The following is a 26,085-nucleotide window of genomic DNA, read 5'->3' on the forward strand; positions in this document are numbered from 1 at the left end:
TGCCAATTTTCTCTCTCTCTCTCTCTCTAAAATAAAAAATGAAAATTAAAAAATAGGCAATTGCAAGATTACATGCTAGCCTTACATGAGTCCACCAATACAAAACTATCACAAACAATTTCTGACCAATCCCAAGAAGCTATGTGCCTTAATTTTACCCTGCTCTAGCCTTAAACTCTAACTCTCCTCCCATGCATCCCCCTTCTGAGACACCACTGACCCTCTCTCAAGGTTGTATTCACCTTTGCTCCAATATTGTCAATATGCTTAAGTTTATCTCATCAATACTCTATTTTGTTTTGCTTTCTTATTCTGGGGAGAGACTAGCACTCAATATTTTTATAGATAAATTTTCTCAATTCATCCAACTATGATAAAATATTTTCTGTAAGAACCAACTGTTAAGGCAGCTGTAACTAACTATGAAGCCTCCATTCTGTTTACTGGCATCTACATTTAGGCCTAGGATTAGATAAAGGCAACGCAACACAGCTTTATATTCTCAGAAGTTCGCAAGTAAACAACTTTGAAAGACATGGAAGCATTAAAAGTGACGATCTATTATAAAAGTAATGGGAATTCAAGTCCTTAAATCAAGACAAAATTTAATACCATCTGTTCTTCACAGTGACACAGCAATAAAATGCATAAATCAATAAATCACAGACCATAAAGGAGTTACCCAAATGAGGCCTATGAACAGATACAAAGCAAAAAATAACAACTGAAATCTAAGTGTTGATTAATAACTCAAAGAAATGCTCAGAATTTTCCAGATAATCTTAAATCACATGTGTCCTCCGAGGTCAGTGTGCAATGTGAGTTAGACCACAGGTTTTTGGAACATGCAAATGGTTGTCTGAAAACACAAAACATCAAGTAAAAATGCAAAAATAAGCCGGGCATAGTGGCCTTTAATCCCAGCATTCAGGAGGCAGAGGTAGAAGGATCACCATGAGTTCAAGGCCACCCTGAGACTACATAGTGAATTCAAGGTCAGCCTGGGCTAGAGTGAGATCCTACCTCGAAAAAACAAAAACAAAAACAACAACAAAAAATAAACAGCACAAATATCTGATTCCAGTTTGAAGCTTTGTTGATGAGACCAGGCCCATGGACCCCGCGGGCAAACAGGGCTGTGACTGTGAGCAGCAACCCCAACATTTGATTATGCCTCTCTCGCCCTCTCTCTCCTTCCCTTCCTCCTTTCAAGGTTTGGGAGTGACCAAGACCACGGAGACCACTGTGAGGCAAAGACAGAAGCTTTTATTTGGGAAAAGCATGCGCTGCCAGGGCTGAGTCTCAAGAGCGGAGCACAGCCAACCTGAGACTCCAGATAAGGCGCTTTATGGGGCTCTTCAGTGGGGGGAAGGCAAGGAACTGAAAACTTGAATAAAAAAAAAGGCTTTTTTAGAGGAGATCTAAGGTGTGACACCAGAACAGTGACCAGGTGACTTACAGGAAATCATGACCTGGGGAAGGGACATTGTTAGACAAGGAAAGGAACACGACTGGGCGGTTTCTTGGGGAATGTGGACGACCCACTTCCTTGTGTCTGTCACCATCCTGCTGTCTTTGGTGACTCCATTTGGCGAGCCCATCCTGACCTAACATTCCAGCCTTTTGTTAATGACAAAGGACCATGGTTTTTTCTTCTGTAGTATCTTCATGCTGACTGTAGGGGGCGATGAGCTCTTATAGGAGAGGCTGGATAATGCGGTCAATGGGTGTCCCTCCAAGGCAGGTGATGAGTACACAGTTCCTCAGGGTCTAAAGGCCTGTAGGAGATAAAGAATGGACAGGTCAATAAAAGTTGGTTGAATCTTAGGTGGGTGAACTGGTCCACCTGATTTTGGATGCATCTCAGAAGGTAAGGGGGCCAGGGCAAGTAGCAAGAATAGTCCAGATATAGGCCCCAAGATTGGCAAAAAGCCAGGGCCAGACCACCCCAAAGATGTTCCATGACTCACAGGGAATTGGCGTTTATACCTGAAACTGGCCAGCCAGATTTTTCAGTTTTTTAATTTCTACCTCTACCTTGCCTGATTGGTTAACATATTAACAGCATTCTTCATTCAGAAAAGGCAGGTCCCTCCTTTGTCCGCTGTCAAGAAACGTAGGGCTCAGCAGTTCTGTAGCACAGCTGAGGCCGCAGAAGTAAGTTGCTCCTGCAGCAGTCTCAGGGCCTCGGTGGATCCCCGGACTGCAACGCTCAGTTCTGTAGAAAGCCTTTCGTAGGAGATGAGGCTATAGCACAGGCCTCCTGCAGCCAGTCCTGTGGCAGCTGTGGAGGCTTCCAGACTTATTCCTGTATCACAGGCAAGTGGACAGCTCTTTTGTAATGCTGAGCCCGCCTAGGAAGAAGACTTCCAGCTCTCCCTCCGTGTACGTGGTGAGGCTGGGTACCAGAGTGACTGGGGTGCAAGGGCCGGTGTGCAGTCTCAGAAAGATGCAGGTATACAGCATGGAGCCACACCAGAAATAAGTTCCCTTAGGTAAGGTGTGGTTTGTCACAGTAGAGTTATTCCTGAAAGCTCCCAACCAGCACTGAGAGATGTCCTTATGCAGGCCATCAAGGCAGCTCAGAAGAGACAGTGGGATAGGGAGCTTGGAGAGGACACCAGACGCAGACAGTGTCTGAAGCAGAGGTGACATTGAACAGGGGACTGCAGTAATGAGGGGGTGCTCAAGGGAAGCGCACAGGAAGCAGGCAGTGTGAATGGTAAGACTGAGTTGATTGAGGAAGGAGAGAGAAGAATTAAGGATGGACATCTGGGGGTGATGGAAAAGGTTAGACCACACAGGTCTTCCAGGAGCTTGCCATGAGCGTGTTTGATGTGGTGTTTGGGGTGGTCTTAGGGGCATTTTGAGTGGATCTAAATATTTCTGTTAGGCCCCCATAGCCAGAGTCCATAGTGGAGTGGGTCGCCACCCCGACCATCCCATCTACCCACTTTTGGTCCCATGAGTCTGTGAAGGAAAAAATTGTGAGTACCCCCTGAGATTTGAACTGGGGTGGTTGGATGCCATAGGATTTGGTTGGGTGAATGTAATGGTACCGACAGGATGGGGAGATTGGTAGTGAGTACCCCCCAACAGCCAGTGTAGCATGCTGTTACGACTTGGTCCTGAGTGAAGCAGAGACTTCTTTCATATCATCCCTGTATTGAGCTGGCTTCAGGGCAGTCGCTGGCAGCATCTATTACAGAGAAGGCGAGGGGGATGGGCTCCACGCACCCTGTGAGGGGACAGGAGGAAATAAGGAGCCTGTTATCCCTGTCAACAGCTACAGCATCAAAACACCAGGCACGGGGGTGGGGGGGGGTGCGCACTCAGAGGTGAGGGATACAGGGCTTGGGGCAAGAGAGAGGATGCAGAGGGACATTAATGTCAAGAAGAACATTCTGGGCGGGCGTGGTGGTGCACACCTTTAATCCCAGCACTTGGGAGGCAGTGGTAGGAGGATTGCTGTGAGTTTGAGGCCATCCTGAGATTACATAGTGAATAATTCCAGGTCAGTCTGAACTAGAGCAAAACCCTACCTGGAAACACCACCACCCCCCCTCCCCCCCCGGCAAAAAAAAAGAGGAACATTCTGGGATTTGGGGAACATGAGAGAGTTTAAGAGGGCCCATTGGGGTGGAGGTGTACTTAGCCCAGGACGAGGTAGGGTTGGATGGAGGTGGCTTGACTCTCTTTAGCTGTGATAGATGGATCCAGTTGGGGATGCCGTGGAACTTTGCGGCTGCGGGGTGGTTAGGATCACCAGGTGAGGTCCAGTCCAGAGTCGCTTGAGGCTCTGTGGGTAAGATTGCTTCAGGTCGACTTGATCTCCAGGGTTAAGTGAGAAAGTTGTAGCTCCCTCTGGTGCTTGGGGAAGAAGGCGGTTAGCATGTTCCCAGAGAAGGTCTGAATTAAGGTGAAAGTTGGTAAGTACCCTTGAAGAGGAGTTTCTGGTACTGGGGGAGGTTGTTTAACAGGAAGGGGCATCCATACATGACTTCAAAAGGGCTAAGGAAGGAGGGGGCCCGAGGAGTAGCTCTGATTTGGGCTTTGGCAAGTGAGAGGAGCCATGGCCAGGTGAAGTTCAGAAGTCAGTTTAAACAGGTGAGTTTTGAGAATGGCATTTGTTCTTTCTACTTTGCCTGAGGACTGAGGCCTATATGGAATATGAAGTTTCCAGTCTGTCCCCAGGGTTCTGGATACTTCCTAGGTTACCGGGGAAATGAAGGCAGATCTACTGTCTGATTGAATGGTAAGGGGAAGGCCAAAGCAGGGCCGAATAGACTCAATAATGTAAGAGGCAACTATGTTTGCAGTTTCTCCTGTTGTAAGAAAAGCTTCAACCCACCCAGAGAAAAGAATCCACCATAGTGAGAAGGTATTTAGTCTTTTTGTGAGGAGACATGTGAGTAGAATCTATCTGCCAGTCCAGCCCAGAAGCAAGCCCCTCTATTGGTGGGGTTTGAAAGAGGGAGGAGGATGAACTTTTCCTTGTGGGGAAGCCTTGGCGCAGAGTTAGCAAGCCTGAGTCACAGAGGAGATTGGAGAGGAAAGGCAAGGATGGAAAAGGAGTGGGTCAGGAGTCTTTGTAGAGGGTGGGCTCCCACATGAAACAGATTATGTAGGTAGGTTAGAATGGTAGTTGCTAGAAGATTAGGCAAGCAGTAGAGATCCCCCAGGAGCAGCCAGCCGTGTGGTCCTGTGATGGCACCGAGTTTCGTTAGAATTGGTACTGTTCTGGGGTGTACAAAGGAGTTATGGAGGTAGGGGCAAGGAAGAGGGCTGAAGCTGACTGCATGCTGTGGAGGCTGGATTTCCTGGAAATTCTGTTCACAAAAGAGTTTCCCTTGGCCACAGATGAAGTTGGAGCCTGGTGTCCCCTACAGTGAATGACATCCGCCTTTGTAGGAAGACAGGAGGCATGCAGCAGTTTAAGGATAAGGGGTCTATTAGTAATGGGGGTTCCTTTAGTGGAGAGGAAGCCTCTCTCCTTCCAGAAAGCAGAATGATGATGTTATCAGTTAAGTAAGCCTCTTCAGCATGACCTGAGAGGACACCCAGACACATTCCGGTTCATCAGGAGTGAGAGTGGAGGAAAGAACTACAAAGAGATCATGTCAGGTTAGGTCACAGGCCTGGGTGAGGTAGCAAAATTCTTTGGTATAGTGAGTTGGATCAGTGGAGACAGACCCTAAACATTTTTTAATCTGGAATAAATCAGATATGGAAAAAGGAATGTGAAATGAATGACTCCTTCAGCACCTGCAACCTCATGTAAAGGGTACATTCCATCCCTGCGAGAACCAGTACACTGGTCAGGAGGGGATAGAGGAGAGGAGATGGGAGATGGTGGGGGACACAGAGATAGAGCAGGAGGCAGAGGAAGGGAGGGAGAAGGGGAGTTGGCATCAGGTAGGGGGTCAGGAGAAGCTGAAGGAGCTGGAGGAGCCAGAGGAACTGTTGGGGGTCAGATCATCTATGTCGCCCAGGTTGAAAGCAGAGGGTGAGGATGAGTATGGGGGAGGGGTTGAATTAAAGCACATTTCTGAGACTTTGGCTGGAAGGACCTGGTGAGAAGAGCAGGTAGAGCAGACAGAAGGCCATGTCCACAGAGTTAAAAATGCTTGGATATAGGGTATTTCAGACCACTTGCTTGTACATTGGCAGAATTTTTAAATTTTTATTTAAATTTAAATATAGAAATTAAACTTTCATTCTTTTCACAATTTTTATTAACATTTTCAACAATTATAAAAAAATCCCATGGTAATATCCTCCCTCCCCCCCTCCACTTTCCCCTTTGAAATTCCATTCTCCATCATATTACCTCCCCATCTCAACCATTATAGTTACATATACACAATACCAACCTATTAAGTACTCTCCTCCCTTCCTTTCTCATCCCTTTATATCTCCTTTTTAACTTACTGGCCTCTGCCACTAAGTATTTTCCTTCTCACACAGAAGCCCAATCATCTGAAGCTACGATCCACATACAAGGGAGAACATGTGGTGCTTGGTTTTCTGGGCCTGGGTTACCTCACTTAGTATAATCCTTTCCAGGTCCATCCATTTTTCTGCAAATTTCATAACTTCATTTTTCTTTACCGCTGGGTATAACTCCATTGTATAAATGTGCCGCATCTTCATTATCCACTCATCAGCTGAGGGACATCTAGGCTGGTTCCATTTCCCAGCTATTATAAATTGAGCAGCAATAAACATGGTTGAGCATGTACTTCTAAGGAAATGAGATGAGTCCTTAGGATATATGCCTAGGAGTGCTATAGCTGGGTCATATGGTAGATCAATCTTTAGCTGTTTTAGGAACCTCCACACTGATTTCCACAATGGCTGGACCAGATTGCATTCCCACCAGCAATATAGAGGGGTTCCTCTTTTCCCACATCCCTGCCAACATTTATGATCATTTGTTTTATGATGGTAGCCAATCTAACAGGAGTGAGATGGAATCTCAATGTAGTTTTAATCTGCAAATCCCTGATGACTAGTGATGTAGAACATTTTTTTAGATGCTTATATGCCATTCATATTTCTTCCTTTGAGAATGCTCTATTTAGCTCCACAGCCCATTTTTGATTAGCTTGTTTGATTCCTTATTATTTAATTTTTTTGAGTTCTTTGTATATCCTAGATATTAATCCTCTATCAGATATATAGCTGGCAAAGATTTTTTCCCATTCTGTAGGTTACCTCTTTGCTTTTTTCACTGTGTCCTTTGTAGTGCAAAATCTTTGTAATTTCATGAGGTCCCAGCAATTAATCTGGGGTTTTATTGCCTGAGCAATTGGGGTTATATTCAGAAAGTCTTTGCCAAGACCAATATGTTGAAGGGTTTCCCCTACTATTTTCTCTAGCAGTTTCAGAGATTCAGGTCTGATGTTAAGGTCTTTAATCCATTTGGACTTAATTCTTGTGCATGGAGAGAGAGAAGAATCTATGTTCATCCTTCAACAGATATATATCCAGTTTTCCCAACACCATTTGCTGAAGAGGCTGTCTTTTCTCCAATGAGTATTTTGGGCATTTTTATCAAATATCAGGTGGCTATAGCTACCTGGGTGTGGTGGTTTGATTCAGGTGTCCCCCATAAACTTAGGTGTTCTGAATGCTAAGTTCCCAGCTGATGGATATTTGGGAATTAATGCCTCCTGGTGGGAGTGTATTGTTGGGGGCGGGCTTATGGGCTTTATAGCCAGTTTCCCCATGCCAGTGTTTGGCACACCCTCCTGTTGCTGTGGTCCATCTTATGTTGGCCAGGGGGTGATGTCCACCCTCTGCTCATGCCATCATTTTCCCCTGCCATCGTGGAGCTTCCCCTAGAGCCTGTAAGCTAAAATAAACCTCTTTTTCCCAGAAGCTACTCTTGGTTGGGTGATTTCTACCAGCAATGCGAACCGGACTGCAACACTGGGCTTACATCTGGATCCTCTATCCTGTTCCGCTGATCTACATGTCTGTTTTTGTGCCACTGCCATGCTTTCTAATTTCTTACTATAGGCACTTAAGGCTATAAATTTACCTCTTAGAACTGCCTTCAATGTGTCCCAGAGATTTTGGAATGTTGTGTTCTCATTATCGGGTTTTGGTTTTTGTTGTTGTTGTTGTTTGTTTGTTTTTGGTTTTTTGAGGGTCTTACTCTAGCCCAGGCTGACCTGGAATTCACTATGGAGTCTCAGGGTAGACTTGAACTCACAGTGATCTTCCTACCTCTGCCTCCTGAGTGCTGGGATTAAAGGCATGTGCCATTAAGCCTGGCTAATATTGTTTGACTCTCTAAATTTTTTGATTTCCTTCTTGATTTCTTCATTTACCCATTCATCATTTAGTAGTGTGTTGTTTAGTTTCCATTTTGTGTATGCTCTATAGCCTTTCTTGCTACTGATTTGGAGTTTAATTCCATTATGGTCAGATAGAATGCAAGGAATTATTTCAATTTTCCTGGATTTGTTAAGATTTGCTTTGTGTCCTAATATATTGTCTATTTTTAGAGAATGTCCCATGTGCTGCTGGAAAGAATGTATATTCTGAAGCTTTTCGATGAAATGTCCTGTATATATCTGTTAGGTCCGGTCCATTCCTTCTATGACCTCATTTAGTCCAGATGCCTCTCTGTTTATTTTTTCCCGGGATGACCTGTCAATTGTTGAGAGTGGGGGGTTAAAGTCACCCACCACCACTGTGTTTGGTGTTATCTGTGACCTTAGTTCTAAGAGTGTTTGTTTGATGAATTTGGGAGCACCCATGTTAGGTTCATATATGTTTAGGATTGTAATATCCGCCTGTTGGAGTGTGCCCTTAATCAATATAAAGTGACCTTCCTTATCTTTCTTGACTAACATTGGACTAAAGTCTACCTTGTCAGATATTAGGATAGCAACCCTGCTTGTTTTCTAAGCCCATTTGCTTAAAACACCATTTTCCCACCTTTCACCCTAAGATAATGTCTATCCTTTGTAGAAAGGTGAGTTTCTTGGAGACAACAAATTGTAGGATCCTGCTTTTTAACCCAAACTGCAAACCTATGTCTTTTGGTTGGGGCATTGAGGCCGTTGATATTAAGAGATATTATTGAAAGGTGTGTATTTATGTTTGCCACTTTTTTTTGTGGTTCCAGTTCTACCTTTGCTCTCTTGTGTTAACTAGTATTTGAGTATTGCTTGTGTTTTCCAGGTTCCTTATATGTATGCTTTTTCTTTTCTTCAGCATGGGGGATTCTATTAAGTATTTTCTGTAGAGCTGGTTTTGTCTTGAAATACTCCTTTAACCTGCTTTTGTCATGGAATGTCCTTATTTCTCCGTCTGTTTGAATGGATAGCTTTGCAGGATAAAGTAACCTTGGTTGACAGTTATTGTCTTTCAGAACTTGGAATATATCACTCCAAGCCCTTCTGGCTTTTAAAGTTTGTGTTGAATAATCTGCTGTGATCCCAATGGGCTTGCCTTTGTAGGTAACTTGATTTTTCTCTCTAACTGCTTTCAATATTTTTTCTATGGTGTGTGTGTTTGGAAGTTTGATTATAATATGGCGAGGAGAGGTTCTTTCCAGGTTTTGTCTGGCTGGGGTTCTAAAGGCTTCCTGTATCTGCATTGGCACCTCTTTCCCAATTTGGGGGAAATTTTCTTCTATGATTTTGTTGAAGATGCCTACTATGCCTTTGGAGTGGAATTCTTCTCCTTCTACTATGCCCTGAATTCTTATATTTGATCTTTTCATAGTGTCCCGAATATCTTGAAATTCCCACTCATACTTTTCTATAAGTTTGTCTTTCTCTTTGTTGGCCTCTATTAGATCTGCCACCTGGTCTTCTAGCTTGGATATTCTGTCCTCTCCTTCATCCATTCTACTGGTGAGATTTTCTACAGAGTTTTTATTTCATTAACTGTGTTCTTTGTTGCTAGTAATTCTGACTGGTTTTTCTTTATTATTTCTATTTCCTTATGTATGTTTTGTATTGCTGCCTTTATTTCATTAAATTGGTCTCCTGCATCTTTTTTTGATTTCCTCTTTGATGCCTTTGATTTCTCTTTGATTTCTTCTTTGGTTCCTTTGATTTGTTCTTTGACTTCTTTGAACTTATTTACAAACATTCTTTTGAAATCTTTCTTAGGAATTCTTCTAACTCGTTCTCACTAGAGGTCATTTCTGTTGTATTAATACTTTTAGGTGGATTATATTGTCTTGCTTTTTAGTGTTTCTTGTGTTATAATGTATATATTTTTGCTTCTTGGATTAAGTTAATGCTTGGATTTTCTAGCTAGCTGAGTATTCTTAGCTGTATCAATTGATTTGATATCTTCAGGGTAGGAGCTTAAGGTTTTAGGTGTGGCTCTTAAGACTCTCAGAGTATTTATAAAGATGTCCATAGGGGCTGAGTTTCCCTGTTATGGGAGTATTCAAGTAGACTGAGTGGAAGAAAATACAGGTAGATTCTAAAATGTAACTAAATACTGTACACATTCAATCAAAAACAGCACCAGGTATTTATGCAAGAGTAGTTATTATAACAACCAGATTCTCTATCAACAAAGAGGTTAAGATTTCTGGTCTGTTGAGCGATCCAAGTCAGCTTGTGACCAAGTGAGACCCTTCCCTGGTGCAATCTCAGTTACCTCTTTGGCTGATTTTGGTCTCAGTCAAGTTGCTAGCTGGGTCGTTGGGCTGCTGTTGTGATTTCTGGAGCTGGGCCCTGGCTTTTCCTGTGGGGCACGATGAGCCTGGCAACTGTGGCCCTGCAGAACGGCACTTCTGTCCTGGAGCCACTACTGCTGCTGCTGAAGCTGCTGCTGGATCTGTCTCTACTGCTGCTAAAGCTGCCGCTGCTGGGTCTGTCACCACCGCTGTTGCTGCTGCTGTTGTAGCTGCCACTGCTGGAGTCTCCACTGTTGCTGCTGAAGCAGCTGCTGCTGGATCTGCTGCTGCTGCCTCTGAAGCTGCTGCTGTTGGATCTGCCGCTGCTGGGGCTGCTGTTGCCGGTGCCAGAGCCGCTGATATTGCTGCCTGACTCTGCTCCTTCTTGGGTCCCGCTGTTGGCTCAAGTTGGCTTGGCTGGTTCCCAGGACTTCTGCTCTGTTAGCTGGAGCTGGGCACAGGTGGTGGGGGAGGGGAGGGAGATGCAGCTGCTCTGGTTCTCTTGCTGATCCATGCATTCTTCTACCTTGTGATCTGCTCCTCCGTTGTTCAATGCTGCTCTCCCTTCATGTTTCTAGACTTTGTGTAGAACTCCAGTGTGAGTGGAAGCTCCCCTCACCTGGCTTTCCCTGTTGCTCGAGCCTAGCCTGGTAGCTTTCTGGTGCACTGCCGCCGCCGCAGTCGGCGGACCTGCCGGGGCTGCTGTTGCCAAACTGTGCTGGCTCTGGAAGCTCTGGATCTCTTCTACTTCTCCACTGCCATTTCAATTTCCTATACACCTCCCTTTTTAGTAAAAGTGTGTATTTTGCTGAGTTATTTTGGTCTTTTTCCCCCCGGCTGCTTTGGCATGGTACCTAAGCCACCATCTTAACCAGAAGTCCCCTAGAAATTTTAAATTTTTAAATCAGTGAAAATTTGGAAATTGAACATGCCATGTTCAGGCCATTTGCACCCATTGTCCAGCTTATATTGTGGCCAGGCAGAGTTGCAGAGAAAGATTAGATGATGTTTGATGTCATCCAAAAGTCATAGAGGTTTTAAGTTCTTGAGGAGACAGGTCAGAGGGCTAGCAAAATTTGGTTTGTGCCCTGGCCAGTGGGGAGTTAAACAAGGACTCGAGGGGAAGTTAACCTGAATGGAAGAAGGCAAACAGACACAAGAAGGAGATCAAGCTAGGTGTTTGTCAAGGTCTCGAGATTTTATTTTTACATGTAGGTTTATATAAGGTTGTAGGGGGAAGGGGACATAATCAGGCCAAAGTTCACAGAGTTACTGGTTAAGCCGCAATGCCTTTGTTTCTTCATCAGTTACCGGCAGCATGGGGGAATATTCACCCAAGTGTAAGATTTCTTTGTTTCTGGTAGTTGAATATTAGATGAGGAAGTAGAAACTTAACTTGCTATATGGCAGTTTGTTTGTTTTTTAACTTGGCCAAGGTTTGGTTCATATCTCCCAACAGGTTTGGAGGTTTTATTCCCCATGGAAGTGTGAGAGTATAGTAAATGGGCTAGTGAGAGGAAATAGAAAGAAAGACAAAGGTTGGAGAAAGAACCCAGGGCTTCAGCTGGGTTTACACATTACAACAATATGGCCCCATGGCCCATTAAGGTGAATAGGGCCTGCACTTCCCATGTAGGCAGAGGCTGTACAGGTCCCAACTATTGGCTTTTTAGCTTATAAGTGGTCAAGGAGGGTGACTGTGCTCCCAATGGCAAAAGCGCTGGCAATAGAAGATGAGAACTCAGGAGGGAGAGGGAGAGGAGGGAAGAGAGGGAGTGTCCTGAGATGGTAACCAAACCAAAAGGTGCCCTTAGTGTATGGTAGACCAGAAAGCAAGACCCAAGGTGTTGAGGGTGCATCTTTCTCAAGACCTGGGGTTGGGGCCTAAAAGCAGCCAAGGGGTGTAGCCTGGCATGCTAGCATGGCTTCCACAAGGAGGGGTGAGACCCGAGAGCAGGCCAACCCAAGAGGGATACTTACTGAGCAGGAAGGAGACAGAGAAGGGAAGAAGAACGAGGCCAAATCATGCTGCATGTGAAAGTCAGTTCCAGGCAGAGATGGTCCGAAGCCTTCAGAGGGTCAAATGGAAGCTCAGTGGTTTGGACAGGGAAAGGAGATCTGGCTACCCAAGAAGGCAACTGGTAACCTCCTCTGAGTCACGAGCACCAGCTGTAAGGTTCGGGAGTGAACAAGACCACGGAAACCACTCTGAGACAAAGATGGAAGCGTTTATTCAGGAAAAGCACAAGCTGCCAAGACTGACTCTCAAAAGCGGAGCAGTCAACTTGAGATTCCATATAGTGTGCTATATAGGGCTCTTCAGTTGGGGGAAGGTGAGGAAGGGAAAAGCTTTAAGAAAAGTTTTCTTTAGAGGAGATCTAAGACAACTAGTGTTTGACACCAGAACAGTGACCAGGTGACTTAGAGGAAATCATGACCTGGGGGGAGGCATATTGTTAGGCAAGGAAGGGATAATGGCTGGGCAGTTTCTTGAAGAATGTGGATGACCCACTTCCCTGTGTCTGTTGCCCTCCTGCTGTCTTTGGTGACTACATTTTGGGGAGCCCATCCTGACCTAACACTTCCCTCCCCTATCTCTCTGCCAATAAATAATTAAATAAATGGATAAAAAGTCCCAAAAAATCAAATATTAAGTTAAAAATACAAGGGCTGGGGAGATTACTCAGTGGTTAAATGTGCTGGCTTGAAAGCCTGGTGGCCTGGGTTCAACTCCCCAGTACCCACATAAACCCAGATACACACAGTGGCACATGTGTAATTAATTTTAAAAGGGAGGACTAGAGAGATTGCTCAGTGATTAAGGCACTTGCCTGCAAATCCAGGAGAAGTTCCATTACTAGTGAAAGAAACTTCCATAGATCTAAGCAGAGAGAAAAGCTGCAGAAAGCAAAACACTACTGTCAACACACATAAACAAGTGCACCAGAGCTCACACTGCTCTCCACACCTTTGGGCGAGAATCTGATGTGCCCCCATACACAGCTTCAGGTGGACTCCAGGATCTGCCCCCAGTAACACCTCCTCCAGTCAGGCAGCTGGAAACTCAAGCTACAAGCTTAACAAAGCACCTGTGACTATGGGGGATATACATTCAAACTACCATATTCACACTTGCACAGCAAGCATTTCAAACACTGAGCCACTCCCCAGCACTAAAGGACTATTGATCTAAAACTTTAATTTAATTATTTTTACATAACTTGTGTGCATGCCAGGGTCTCTTGCCATTGCAAATAAGCTCCAGCTGCATATACCACTTTTGCATCTGGCTTTACATGGGGGCCAGGAAATTGAGCCTGAACCAGCAGGCTTTACAAATAAGTTTTAACAGCTAGACCATCTCCCCAGCTCCTAGGATTGTTTTTATGTTACATTTAGTATAAATTATTTTATTTTAGAACAATCTTGAATTCATAGAAAAGTTGTAAGTAGAGAAGTTAAAGGACTTTTATTACTGGACCATTTGAGAATAATTTTCCAGCCTGATATCTGTGACTCCCCAAATACTTGAGTGTTTCCTGCAAACAAGAACACTCTTCATCAGAAGCAGAAGGAAACCAGATGTGGTGTCAATGCTTTTAATTCCAGCACTCGGGAGACCGAGGTAGGAGGATGGCTATGAGTTAGAGGCCACCCTGAGACTACAGAGTGAATTTCAGATCAGCCTGGGCTAGAGCAAGACCCTACCTCGAAAACACAAAAAAAGAACAAGAAAAGAAGAAGAAGGGGACACTGGTACAGCACCACGGGCTTGTCCTCAGAGCCCAGTTGTCCCTCTATGTCCTTTAGAGACCCAGCACAGAGCCAGGCACTACACTTAAGGTGTCTTGAATGTGGCCGCCTGTAGTTGGAACAGTTCTGCAGGCTTTCTGTGACTTTCACAGCCTTGGCTGACCAGGTACTCTACAAAGTCTCTCAGTCAGGAGCTCCTGCCTGCTCAGAACTGGTCATAGGGCTGGAGAGATGGTGAAGGCGCTTTCTGACAAAGCCGAAGGACCCATGTTCCGCTCTCCAGATCCCATGCTAGCCAGACACACAAAGGTAAGGCAAGTGCAAGGTTGTACATACCCACTAGATGGCACAAGCATCTGTAGTTTGATTGTAGTAGCTGAGGCCCTTTCTCTCTGCCTCTCTCTTGCTCGCTCATTCTCTCTAAAATAAAAAATAAATAAATAAAAAAGTTAAAAAGATGGGTTCAGGCCATGTATCAGCAGTCAGACTATTACAGAAATAGTGCTGTGTTCCTCTTACTGTTGGATGGAACATTTTGCTTTGTTCTTCAACTTTATTATTAAAGCAGTTCAAACAACATGATGAAGGTAAAATCTGCCAGGCTGCCCCACTGGAAACTCTCATCATATTCTTTTTTTCTGTGCTGGCACTTTTTTTTTGCAGGAGGTGGGGGCTCCAGATATGGTCCCACTGTAGCCCAGCTTGACCTGGAATTCATTCTGTAGTCCCAGGCTGTCCTCAAACTAACAGCGATCCTCTAACCTGTATGTGCTGGTTTGATTCAGGTATTTCCCCAATAAATTTATGTGACCTCATCTGGTGGCAGTTTGGGAATTGGAGCCTCATGGAAGCAGTGTATTCTGGGGGGGGGGCACAGGCCTAGGGGTCTTATAGTCAGCTTCCCTTACTAGTGTTTGACACACTCTCCTGTTGCTGTTGTCCACTTAATAGTGGCCATCCTCTGCTCATGCTACCATTTTCCCCTGCCATCATGGAGCATCACCATGAATCTGCAAAAATAAGCCAAAATAAACCCTTTCCTCCCACAGGCTGCTCTTGGTTGGCTGCTTTCTGCCAGCAACATGAAGCTGACTACAATGCTTTGCCTCCCAAGTGCTTGGACCTAATGTGTGTGCCCCCACACCCAGCTTGTGCTGACATTTTTGAAACAAGGAACCAACCCACTCTTCATGTTACATTCCCCATGTGACTTTCTTTAACATGGGCTCAGAATTTCCTGCAGGATCCAGTGAGTTACAGCCCCTCAGGTGGCAAATCATTATTTCTCTAAAGTGCAGATGCACCAATGGAGTCCCCACTGAGCTGGCACCTGTGCCCTGTGACATGGGTCCACCACCCCACGCTACTCTCTTGCTTTCTGACTCAGTAAGATGTTCCAGAAATCTTATCTTTAGAAAGCCCTGATTCTTTTTAGTAGAAAATGCCATTTTAAAAACTGGGTGAGGCCAGGCATGGTGGTACACACCTATAATCCCAGCACTCGAGAGATAGGAGGATCTCTGTGAGTTCGAGGACACCCTGAGACTACTGTCCATGCAAACTCACTTCAAAGAGGAATATAAGGTAGTTTATTTGGAGCCAAATGAGTGACCAGGGCTCGGGAACACAGATCTAGATCACCCCTACTCTGTCTTCCAATGTGTTAATAGTTTCATGAAGTTTTTATAGTTGCAGAACATAAATCAAAGCCCTTTTCTGATACATTGGCTGACCATCAGGTATGTGGCTTACAGCAAAATGGGGAAATCTCTACTGTAGGCCTCAGATGCTATCTGATGACATCCAAGATGGGGTCTGACTTGCATTTCAAAAGGATCACACCTGATCAACTGATAGTCACAATGATGTTAGTTCAGACACAGAGCTGGGAAGTAAATGACTAGTAAGGGGTAAAGGTACCCCAGGGTGATTTGGCTCTGATCCTGTAACATTCCATCTCTGTGATCACAGGAGATCTATCAGTCCATTCAGCTTTGCTGGAAGTAGGTGCAGCAGACAGAGCTGTTTCCCAGGAACTTTTGTTCACACTACATAGTGAATCCAGGACAGCCAGGGCTAGAGTAAGACCCCTTACCTGGGCAGAGGGGCGGGGAGAGAAAGAAAGAGAGAGAGAGAGAGAAAGAAAGAGAGAGAGAGAGAGAGAGAGAGAGAGAGAGAGAGAGAGAGAGAGAAAGAAAGAAAGAAAGAAAGAAAGAAAGAAAGAAAGAAAGAAAGAAAGAAAGAAAGAAAGAAAGGAATTGGATGAGTGGATGAGGGCTGCAGAGATGGCTCAAAGGTTACAGATGCTTGCTTTGGTTTTTTTTTTTTTTTTTTTTTTTTTTTTGATGTAAAAGACATAACTCTCACCTCAAAGATGATGAGAGATAGTTTATTCTGGAGCCAAATATGAGTATATGAGTGACCATGGCCCAGGGACAGAGTTAGGTTACCCCAATTCCATGTTCCAACAATGTTAACAATTTCATGACAGGAGGTTCCACTTCCTAATTTATAGGAACAGAACAAAAGAAAGTCATAAGTCAAGGCACTTTTCAAATACCCTGACTGACTTTCAGGTATGTGGGTTGGAGTGAGAGACCAAATATAACCATTTTAAGTACAAAAAAGGCCCAGACCTGACTTAGATAGAGAACTAGCCAGCCAATGTGCTAACCTTTTGCTTCTGTAAACTTTGCTTGCCTAATTGCTGCCTTTCCCCCTAAAGTTTCTGAGGAATCTCCACTTTAAGGACATTGCAGAAACACTCCACTATGGGGGGCCTCCAGCCTCCGACCACCTGCTTAGATAAGAAACTGAGGAATCTCCACTTTAAGGACAATGGAGATGACTTCATCTGTCTGGAGTGCCCCTAGCTCCTGCCCCCAACTTTGCCCATTGAAACCCCAAGCCATTCAGAACTGTTTAAATCAACCAATCATGTATCTATCCCCTACTTCTTTGTTCAAATTCCTATATGAACCCCTTCCCCAAAAGAAAGGGGGCTCTCTCCCTCACTACCGCTGTGACTATGACTGTGAAGACAGAGCCCAGGCTAGGCTTGCAATAAAGAAACCTGCTGCTTTTACATTCCAGTGTCTTCTGTGGCGGTTCTCTGGGTGACTCCTGGGTGACTAGGGGACTTGGCTCCTGGTCAGGGGTATTGGCACAACAGTAGAGAAGCTGGGGAATCTCCACCATAGGCCTCAGATGCTATCTGATGACATTCTTAGCCCCTGGTAATTTGCTCTGGTCTTGCAACTTCTTGGGAAGTAGGAAAGGTTGGTACTCTGAGCTGTGACATATCTGCTCCATGGCCCATCCAAGCTACACTGGTTGTCTAGATGCTGTATGGGCTCGCCCTTTCACATGGACATGGGAACTTATGCCAGAGCCTACAAAATCTTTCCAGGATGGTCTGGTCTCTGTCTGGTTTCTCAAGTGGTAGCTCCAGGGAAGGGACTATTTTCTCACAGGCAGGAAAGGAAGGTCTTATGAATTACCAGAATAGAAAGTGTTGATTTCTATTTTGGGCCCCAAACTGGACTCGGGCTTTACTTCCATTGAGGTGTAGGAACAACTCTTTGAAACCTTAATTTCCAAATCCCCGTTTGGGGGGACAGCAAGCACGAGCACAGGGACTGACTGACACCAGCACCCCATAAGCCTGAGGCATAAAGCGGTGCTCACATGCAGAGCTCATTTGCAGCAGCAGGACGCCCCGGGGGTACCCATATTCTACTTCTTTCTCCTCTCTCACACAATAAACACACAAACAAACCAATTTTAAAAAACCTGTTTGGCTGGGCCTGGTGGCATGCAACAGAAATATGGAGGCAGGGGCAGGAGGATAGAAAGTTCTAGGTTAGTCTGGACCATATAGCAAGGCCCTGCCTGAAAAACCAACAGCAAAACTGAGTGAAAAGTATGTTCATTGTTACTGGGGCAGGGGTGTGGGGGCAGGTGTTACTGTATAGCTCAGAGTTCTCTAAGGAACAGAACCACAGAATGAATGTATATTTGTGGTGGTTTGAATGTATGGCCCCATAGCTGTATTTATTTATTTGGGAGAGAGAGAATAGGTGGGCCAGAGTCTCTGGTCACGGCAAAGGAACTACAGGTGCATGTGCCACCATGTGCATCTGGCTTATGTGGGTTATGGGGCATCAAACCTGGACCCTTAGGCTTCACAGGTAAGTGCCTTAACCACTAAGCAATCTCTCAGGTATTTTTTAAAATATATTTTATATATTTATTTCAGAGAGAGAAATAGGGAGGGAGTGGGAGAGAGAGAATGGACAGGCCAGGGCTTCCAGACACTGCAAACAAACTCTAGACAGGTGTACCTCATTGTGCATCTGGCTTATGTGGGTCCTAGAGAATTGAACTGTGATCCTTTGGCTTTGCAGGCAAATGCCTTAACTGCTAAGTCATCTCCAGCTCCCCCTCCCCCAGGTATTTTTGATTAAGTTTCCTGCTTACATCTTCAGTAGCCTGCGGGAGGAGGTGTCCCTGTGAGTGGATACTGGGGTCCAGTCCTAAGGTGTGTGCAGAGCAGTTTGAACTCTGGCAGTTCATGTGTGCTTGCGGTGCTGGGTGTTTGGTGGTTTCTCTCTGCTTGAATCTATGAAAGGAAGCCAGTTTCCTCTTCCATTGATGAAACCACCCCTGGATCTGTAAGCCTGAGATAAGTCCCTTCCTCCCATAAACTATGTCTAGTTGGACATTCATCCAAGGAATGTGGAGCTGACTAACAGAATTTGGAATGAGAGAAACAGGGTACTGTTGAGATAAATCGGATCTTGTGAATTTAGGTCTTCTGGAACTTGTGTGCTAGAGGAATGTTGAAGATGTTGGCACTTGGGACTGCAGAACATTTACAGAGCAGTAAGCCAAATCTTATGGGCTATTCTGGTAAGATTTTGAAAATGCTAAATGCAGAGAGAATTGCGTGGATTTATGAACATGCAAAGGGGAAGGAAAGACAGCAGAGAACTTTGTTGGAACTATACTGTGACATAAAGGCTGGCTGTATTCTGCTGCCCGTGCCCACAGAGTTTAATCAATGTTGAATTTAAAAGTCATAGACTGGTGGCTGGAGAAATGACTTAGCAATTGAGTGCTTGCTTTCAAAGTCTAAGGATCCAGGCTCAATTCCCCTGAACCATGTAAGCCAGATGCACATGGTGGCACATGAGTCTGGAGCTCATTTGCAGTGGCTAGAGGCCCTGTTGTGCCCATTCTCTCTCTCTCTCTCTCTCTCTCTCTCTCTCTGCCTTCCTCCCTCTTTCTCTGTTCTCTTAAATAAATAAACAAATAAAAAATTTTAAAATAAAAAGGTAACAGACTGGCTGGGTATGGTGGCACATGCCTTTAATCTCATCACTTGGGAGGGAGAAGTAGGATAGCTGAGTTTGAGGCTGGCCTGAGACTACATAGTGAATTCCAGGTCCGCCCGGGCTTGAGGGAGGCCCTGTCTTAAAAAAATCAAAAAAAAAAAAAAAAAAAAGGAGGGGAGGGGTTTATTTGATCACAAGCATGACACAACTGGGTAGGCCAATGGTGGCGGTCTTGACTGCACACTGGAGAGTCTGAGAGCCCAGTAGCTGCTAAGTCCATGAAGCGGTTTCCTCAGCAGTCACAACCTGGCACTGAAGACCTGGAGAATTCGGATAGCCAATGGTCTTCACTCCACCTTGGAAGGCTGAAGCAGTTGGGTGCTAATGCTGTGGCAACAGGGTAGATGCGCTCAACAGCAAAAGACACTGTGACTTCCTGGAACCTCTTTATATATAGTCCAGCACTGGAAAGACTGCCCACTCTGGGAGAAGGTCTTGCCAGCTCAGTTAATCCTTCCTGGTAATACTTCACAGTTCTGCTGAAGAGATGTGTTTCTTACTTGATTTCTGATCTGATCGAGATGACAACAGAAAGCAAGTCACAGCTACCACAAGGCTGTCTCTCATATGCATCTATATTTAGCTCCATATAATTGTCTTATTGATCTTACTGAAATCCAAGAGTCCACAACAGATTCAACCAGTTTCAGTCTGAGACTGGAGTTGGAGTTTGGGGAGGTCCTCACCAATATACCAATGCACCAATAAATTTAGGGGACCCCAGATTCTTGTCTTACTAATTTAGAGAATTAAAATCCATAGACCAGAAGGTAAGGTTTAGAGAGACTTTATTAGATTAAGAGAAGGAAAGAGGAGGAAGTACAGCGAGCTCCCACCATGAGCAAGGTGACAGTGTGAAGCCCAACCTGTGACCCAAATTGGGGTCATTGATAGATTCTGAGTGGGGCTGAGCTAATCCACCATGATGCCAAGTTTGGGGCTGAGCTTAACCAGCCACAATGTCAGGATCATATTTAAACCATCCAGGAATGCTTGTTCCCAGGGAGGGGCTCAGGTTGTTTATGGAAAAACAGGTCTAGGGGACTCCTTTAGCTATAAGAGATCAGGAGAATGCAGATCTTTCTCTGATCTCTGGAGAACTGGAGACTGCAAGGGCAGATCCAAGAACATTCATGGTTTTTTACTTGTGGGGACCTGTTACCCTAAACTGCTTCAATACCTCAGTGTTCACTCTAATCTTCTCCCTTTCCATTGGGCAATGAAAATCCTAACTCTTAAAAAAAAATGAAATAGAAAAAGCTGGGTGTGCTGGCACATGCCTTTAATCCCAGCATTTGGGAGGCAGACATGGAAGGATCGCTGTGAGTTTAAGACCAGCCTGAGACTACATAGTGAATTCCAGGTCAGCCTGAGCTAGAGTGAGACCCTACCTCAAAAAAGAGAAAAGAAAGAAAAGTGCTGGAGAGATGGCTTAGTGGTTAAGGCATTTGCCTGTGAAGCCTAAGAATGCATGTTCGAATCTCCAGGTCCCAGGTAGCCAGATGCAGTGATGCAAGCATGCAGTTTTCTACATACACACAAGGGGGCGCACACATCTGGAGTTCATTCACAGCAGCTGAAAAGGCTCTGGCGAGCTCATTCTTTCTCTCTGCCTCTTTCTCTCTCTGTCTGCCTCTCTCTCTCAAAAATAAAATAATCAAAAATAATAATAAAGAAAAGAAAAAGAAAATTGTAAACTCCTTCATATGGATGTCTTTAGTTTTTTATCACTCCTCATCAGCAAGCAATCTTCCACTGTTGCTATTGTGTCTCTCCTGCTTCCAGTAAACTACATAACACAGGGTTTTGGAGTTCTGGGGAAGTTATGAACCCCAACTTTTGAACTCTTGTCTACTTTTTTGTTTGTTTGTTTGTTTTGAGATAGGGTCTTACTCTGGCACAGGCTGACCCGGTGCTCACTTTGTGGTCCTAGGCTGACCTCAAACTCATGTTGATCCTCCTGCCTCTGCCTCTAGCATGCTGGGATCAATGCACCGGGGAAATGGCGGCTTCAGGAGAGAGCGGGGCTGCGGGCGGCCGAGGCAGCTCAGGGGAGGCATTTGTGACCTGCTACAATGAGGTGAAACAGAGAAAAGAGATTCAGTTCTAACATCCAAAAATCAGATTGAAAGATTGACCCGTCCTGGTTCCTCTTACTTTAATTTGAACCCATTTGAGGTTCTCCAGATAGATCCTGAGGTGACAGATGAAGAAATAAAATAGGTCTCGACAGTTGTCTATATTGGTGCATCCTGACAAAAGTCAAGATGATGCTGACAGAGCACAGAATGCTTACAAGTTGCTACCAGGATCAAAAGAAGAGGCCCTGGATGTAATGCAGGCAGGAAAAGGATATGTGCAACACACTGTTAAAGAGCAAAAAAAGCAATTAAAGAAGGAAGGAAACCCTACAAATGTGAAGGAGGAGGATCCAGAGCTGTTCAAACAAGCAGTATGTAAACAGACCATGAAACTGTTTGCTGAGCTGGAAATCAAAAGAAAAGAGAGAGAAGCCAAAGAAATGCATGAAAGGAAATAACAAAAAGAAGAGGAGATTGAAGCTCAAGAAAAAGCAAACGAGAAAGGGAATGGGGGAAAAACTTTGAGGAAAGTCAAGACAGTCGGGTGGGTAGCTGGCAAAATTTCCAAGCAAATACAAGGGGGAAGAAAGAGAAGAAGAATTGTACCTTCCTGAGACCACCGAAAGTAGAAATGGAGCAGCGTGAGTGACCAACTGGATCACAGCCACGGAAATCTCCCCAGCTGTCTCCTTCCTGCTTTGAAGGACTCATTCTTTCCTCCCACTTGCACCCCAACGTAGAGTAGTATTTGCTTTTTAGTGCATTTTGTTTTCAATACAATTTAATATCAATCAGAGTAATTCTTTTCTACATTGAAAGAAGGGGCTTGGTTAACCTTCCCCAGTCCTTACCAATAGAACAACGGGATTGGAGGGGGCCACCATGGGCGCTACCTTTCTTTCCCCCAGCCTGTAACTTGGTGTATTGTACTCCATGGAACTGTGATGGCTAGAAACGTCCATGTATAGCTTGCGGGAATCATCCAGTTAAATGTTGTGCTTACAGTGGTGTGGCCGTGGCTTCGGAGAAAAGCCTGGGCCACCTTAGGAAGCCCTTTCGCTTGCTTCTGGGTATGCCATTCCTTTGAAGCTCCAGGTCAGACAGGGAGGAAACTGTGGGCACTCAAGGCAATCACTTGATGCCCTGAAGCTCTGTAATGGTTGGCATGTGCCTTTATGTCTGACTGACCAATCAGCATGGCATGAAAGCACCAAGCCACCTAAACCCATTCACTTTCCAAAGAGCTAGCCATCCAGTACCATTGTGTCTTAACTTATCTACACTCATTAGTGGTAATTATTCTTTATGTATAATAAATTTTTATACCACCCCCAAAAAAGCATGTGCCACCATGCCCAGATGCCCCTATTTTTAACAAAGAATTAAAATAAACAGACTGAGTAGGGTAAATTATAAATCATTAGATTTATGCAAGAGAGTTACGACTCCAGAGAGGGAGCTGGAGCAGGCGCCCGTGCGGAGGCAGGGCCTGCGGCCCACCTGGGAAGCTGGGCATGGGAGAGGAGGGAGGGCGGCTTACCGGGAGAAGGGGAAAAGGACCAGAACTTAAAGACACACACACACACACACACACACACACACACACACACACACACACACACACGGGAAGTGGAGCAGAATATTGGCCTTCACATTAGAAAATAGCAAAAGCTAAGTGGTCAGTTAGTGAAGCTAGTTTAGCATAGAATAATACAATGAAAAGAAACCCCCCCACCATACCAGAACAGAGCTTCAGGCATTAGGAGAGATAAGCAGCCAAGAAGAAGGCCTTGCCCACCTGGTAAGCCTCTCTAAAGTTTATGGGGATGGACTTTACCACCTGGCTCAGAAGAGTCGGACCCAAGGGGCTGACCCAGAGGACAGGCCCCCTGGGCGGTGCACTAGGTTGGGAAAGCAGTAGGGCGCTGTCACAGAGGGATGAGGCTGGGTCAGATGTGGACTTCCAGGTCCGCCCCAGCATGCAGAGACATGTCCAGGTTCCTCCTTTGGGCCCTCCCCTAGTTGACTACCAATAAAAAAAAAATTAAAAAAAAAAACTACTTTGCTCCTATTTCTCCCTCACAAAGCACTCTTTGCTTTTAAAAATGAATGCAATTGTATATATGTAAGTAGAATGATTGAGATGGGGAAGTAATATGATGGAGAATGGAATTTCAAAGGGGAAAATGCGGGGTGGGGGAGGGTATTACCATGGGATTTTTTTATAATCATGGAAAATGTTAATAAAAATTGTGAAAAGATAAAAAAATAAAATAATGCATTTTTATAAACATTTAAAAAAATGAATGCAGCAGGGGCTGGGAAGTTGGCTCAGCAGTCAAAAGCGCTTGCTTGAAAAACCTGTTGGCCAGGTTCAATCTCCCAGAACCCACAAAACACCAGATGCACAAAGTGGTGCATGTGTCTGGAGTTCCTTTGCAGTAGTAAGAGTGCTTGGCGTGCCCATTCTCTCTCTCCGAGTTATATATCACCTTAAATGGTTCTTTAGAATAAATTTTCATACATGAAAGCAGCCAAGCAGTGACCAGAACTGCAGGAAGTGATTCAAACTTTATAAACGTCTTAAACCAGCCTTCAACATGTCATCCACTCTTCTTCAAATAATGCCTTTTATAACAGCAAAAATTTTGTTTTGAGAAAAAAAATGGGGCTGGCGAGATGGCTTCATGGCTAAAGGCACTTGCATGCACAGCCTGCCAACCAAGATTCAGTTCCCCAGCACCTCCATGAAGCCACTCATCTGGAGTTCATCTGCAGTGGCAAGAGGCCCTAGAATGTCCATCTCCTCTCTCTCCTCACAGAAAAGTAAATTTAAAACTGCTTTTTAATTTGTTTATTTGCATGTGTGTGGGCATGTATACACGTGCATGCAGCCACCAGTGGATTTTGCAAACAACACTTTCGACTGCTGAGCCATCTCCCCAGCCCAACAACAAAAATTGTAACTGCATAAAACTTTTTAATATAATCACAAGTTAGTGAAGTACAAAAGAAAATTGAATTTAATTACAAGCTTGCTTATCCTAGCATTCTGTGGATGAGTCAGTGGTAACTGAACGAGTCACGAGACAGAGGGAAAGATAATTCCTTAATTACATGTATGTCATAAAATTTACATCTCTTTCTTTCATTTAGCAAAATCACAAATTACATGGTTATCATCAAGATTTTCAGATAATTTGTTTCTACTATACTTCAAAATTCAGTGGTCTATTTTCAGCTACAGAATTTCTGATGCAAGTTTTTTAATTTTTTTTTTTTTTTTTTTACTAGGGGCAGAAGAGATGGCTCAATGGTTTCCTACAAAGTCTAACGACCTAGGTTCAGTTCCCCAGGACCCACATAAAGCCAGATTCACAAGGTGGCACATGCATCTGGAGATCATTTGCAGCAGCTGGAGGCTCTGGCATGCCTATTCTCTCTCCTTTCCCTCTCTTCCCCTCTCTCTTCCTCCCTCCCTCCATCCTTTCAAATAAATACATAAAACTATTAAATAAAAAATTACTAATTTCCAGTTGGAAAAATTTTACAAAGACAACAAAAATCTAAGTTAAATCCCTAAGGCAATAGCTAGATTCAGGAATAAATCAAGAATTACATATACTATGTTTAAACATTGTAATAACCATATGGCAGATTATTATAATTGACAAAATATTGGAGAAGATTTTAATTTCATCCTATAAACCATTAGAATATAATTTTCACAATCTCTTTGTTTGTGTGGTTGGTTGATGTGGTGATTTGATTCAGGTGTCCCCCATAAACTTAGGTGTTCTGGATGTTAGATTCCCTAGCTGATAGCAATTGGAAATTAAAGCCTCCTGGAGGCAGTGTATTATTAGAGGCAGGCTTACAGGTGTTATAGTCAGTTTCCCCAGGCCAATGTTTGGCACACTCTCCTGTTGCTAATGTCCACCGTATGTTGGCCAGGGGCTGATGACCACCTTCTGCTCATGCCATTGTTTTCCCCTTCCATCATGGAGCTTCTTCTGGAGTCTGTAAGCCAAAATAAACCTTTTTTATTTCCCACAGGCTGCTCTTGGTTGGGTGATTTCTACTAGCAATGGGGACCTGACTGCAACAACCAGTGTGTTGAAGGGTTTCCCTTATTTTTCCTCTAGCAGTTTCAGAGTTTCAGGTCTGATGTTAAGGTCTTTGATCCATTTGGACTTGATTCTTGTGCATGGAGAGAGAGAAGGATCTATTTTCATCCTTCTACATATAGATATCTAGTTTTCCCAGCACCATTTGCTGAAAAGGCTGTCTTTTCTCCAATGAGTATTTTGGGCATTTTTGTCAAAGATCAGGTGGCTATAGCTACCCGGACTTACATCTGAGTCATCTATTCTGTTCCATTGATCTACATTTCTGCTTTTGTGCCAGTACCATGCTGTTTTTGTTACTACAGCTCTGTAATATAGGTTATAATCAGGTATGATGATACCACCAGCCTTCTTTTTTGTTGCACAAAATTGTTTTAAGTATTTTAGGTTTTTTGTGCTTCCAAATGTATTTTTGGATTTTTTTTTCTATTTTTATGAAGAATGCCATTGGAATTTTGATGGGAATTGCATTAAATGTGTAGATTGCTTTTGGTAAGATTGCCATTTTCACAACATTGATTCTTCCAATCCAAGAACAAGGGATATCTTTCCATTTTCTAATGTCTTCTGTA

General features: G+C 44.2%; 1 long non-coding RNA gene and 1 pseudogene across 2 annotated transcripts; one reads left to right on the forward strand and one right to left on the reverse strand.

The window, feature by feature from the left end:
- Positions 1-1,307: 1,307 nt before the first annotated feature.
- LOC123454749 lies at positions 1,308-14,295 on the reverse strand. Of its 2 annotated transcripts, none has more exons than XR_006633466.1 (3): positions 14,246-14,295; positions 3,652-3,909; positions 1,308-3,238 (listed from the first exon to the last, which is right to left on the reverse strand). It is a non-coding gene; the product is annotated as an uncharacterized LOC123454749 (long non-coding RNA). The 2 variants fall into 2 exon arrangements; XR_006633465.1 differs by lacking the exon at positions 14,246-14,295 and having other exon boundaries at positions 1,308-1,778; positions 1,990-3,238; positions 3,652-3,902.
- A 7,012-nt stretch (positions 14,296-21,307) lies between these two features.
- LOC123457753 lies at positions 21,308-22,120 on the forward strand (annotated as a pseudogene).
- Positions 22,121-26,085: the final 3,965 nt, after the last annotated feature.

The sequence above is a fragment of the Jaculus jaculus genome, chromosome 1 (genome assembly GCF_020740685.1).
Source record: "Jaculus jaculus isolate mJacJac1 chromosome 1, mJacJac1.mat.Y.cur, whole genome shotgun sequence".
In the NCBI taxonomy this organism is placed as follows: Eukaryota; Metazoa; Chordata; class Mammalia; order Rodentia; family Dipodidae; genus Jaculus; species Jaculus jaculus.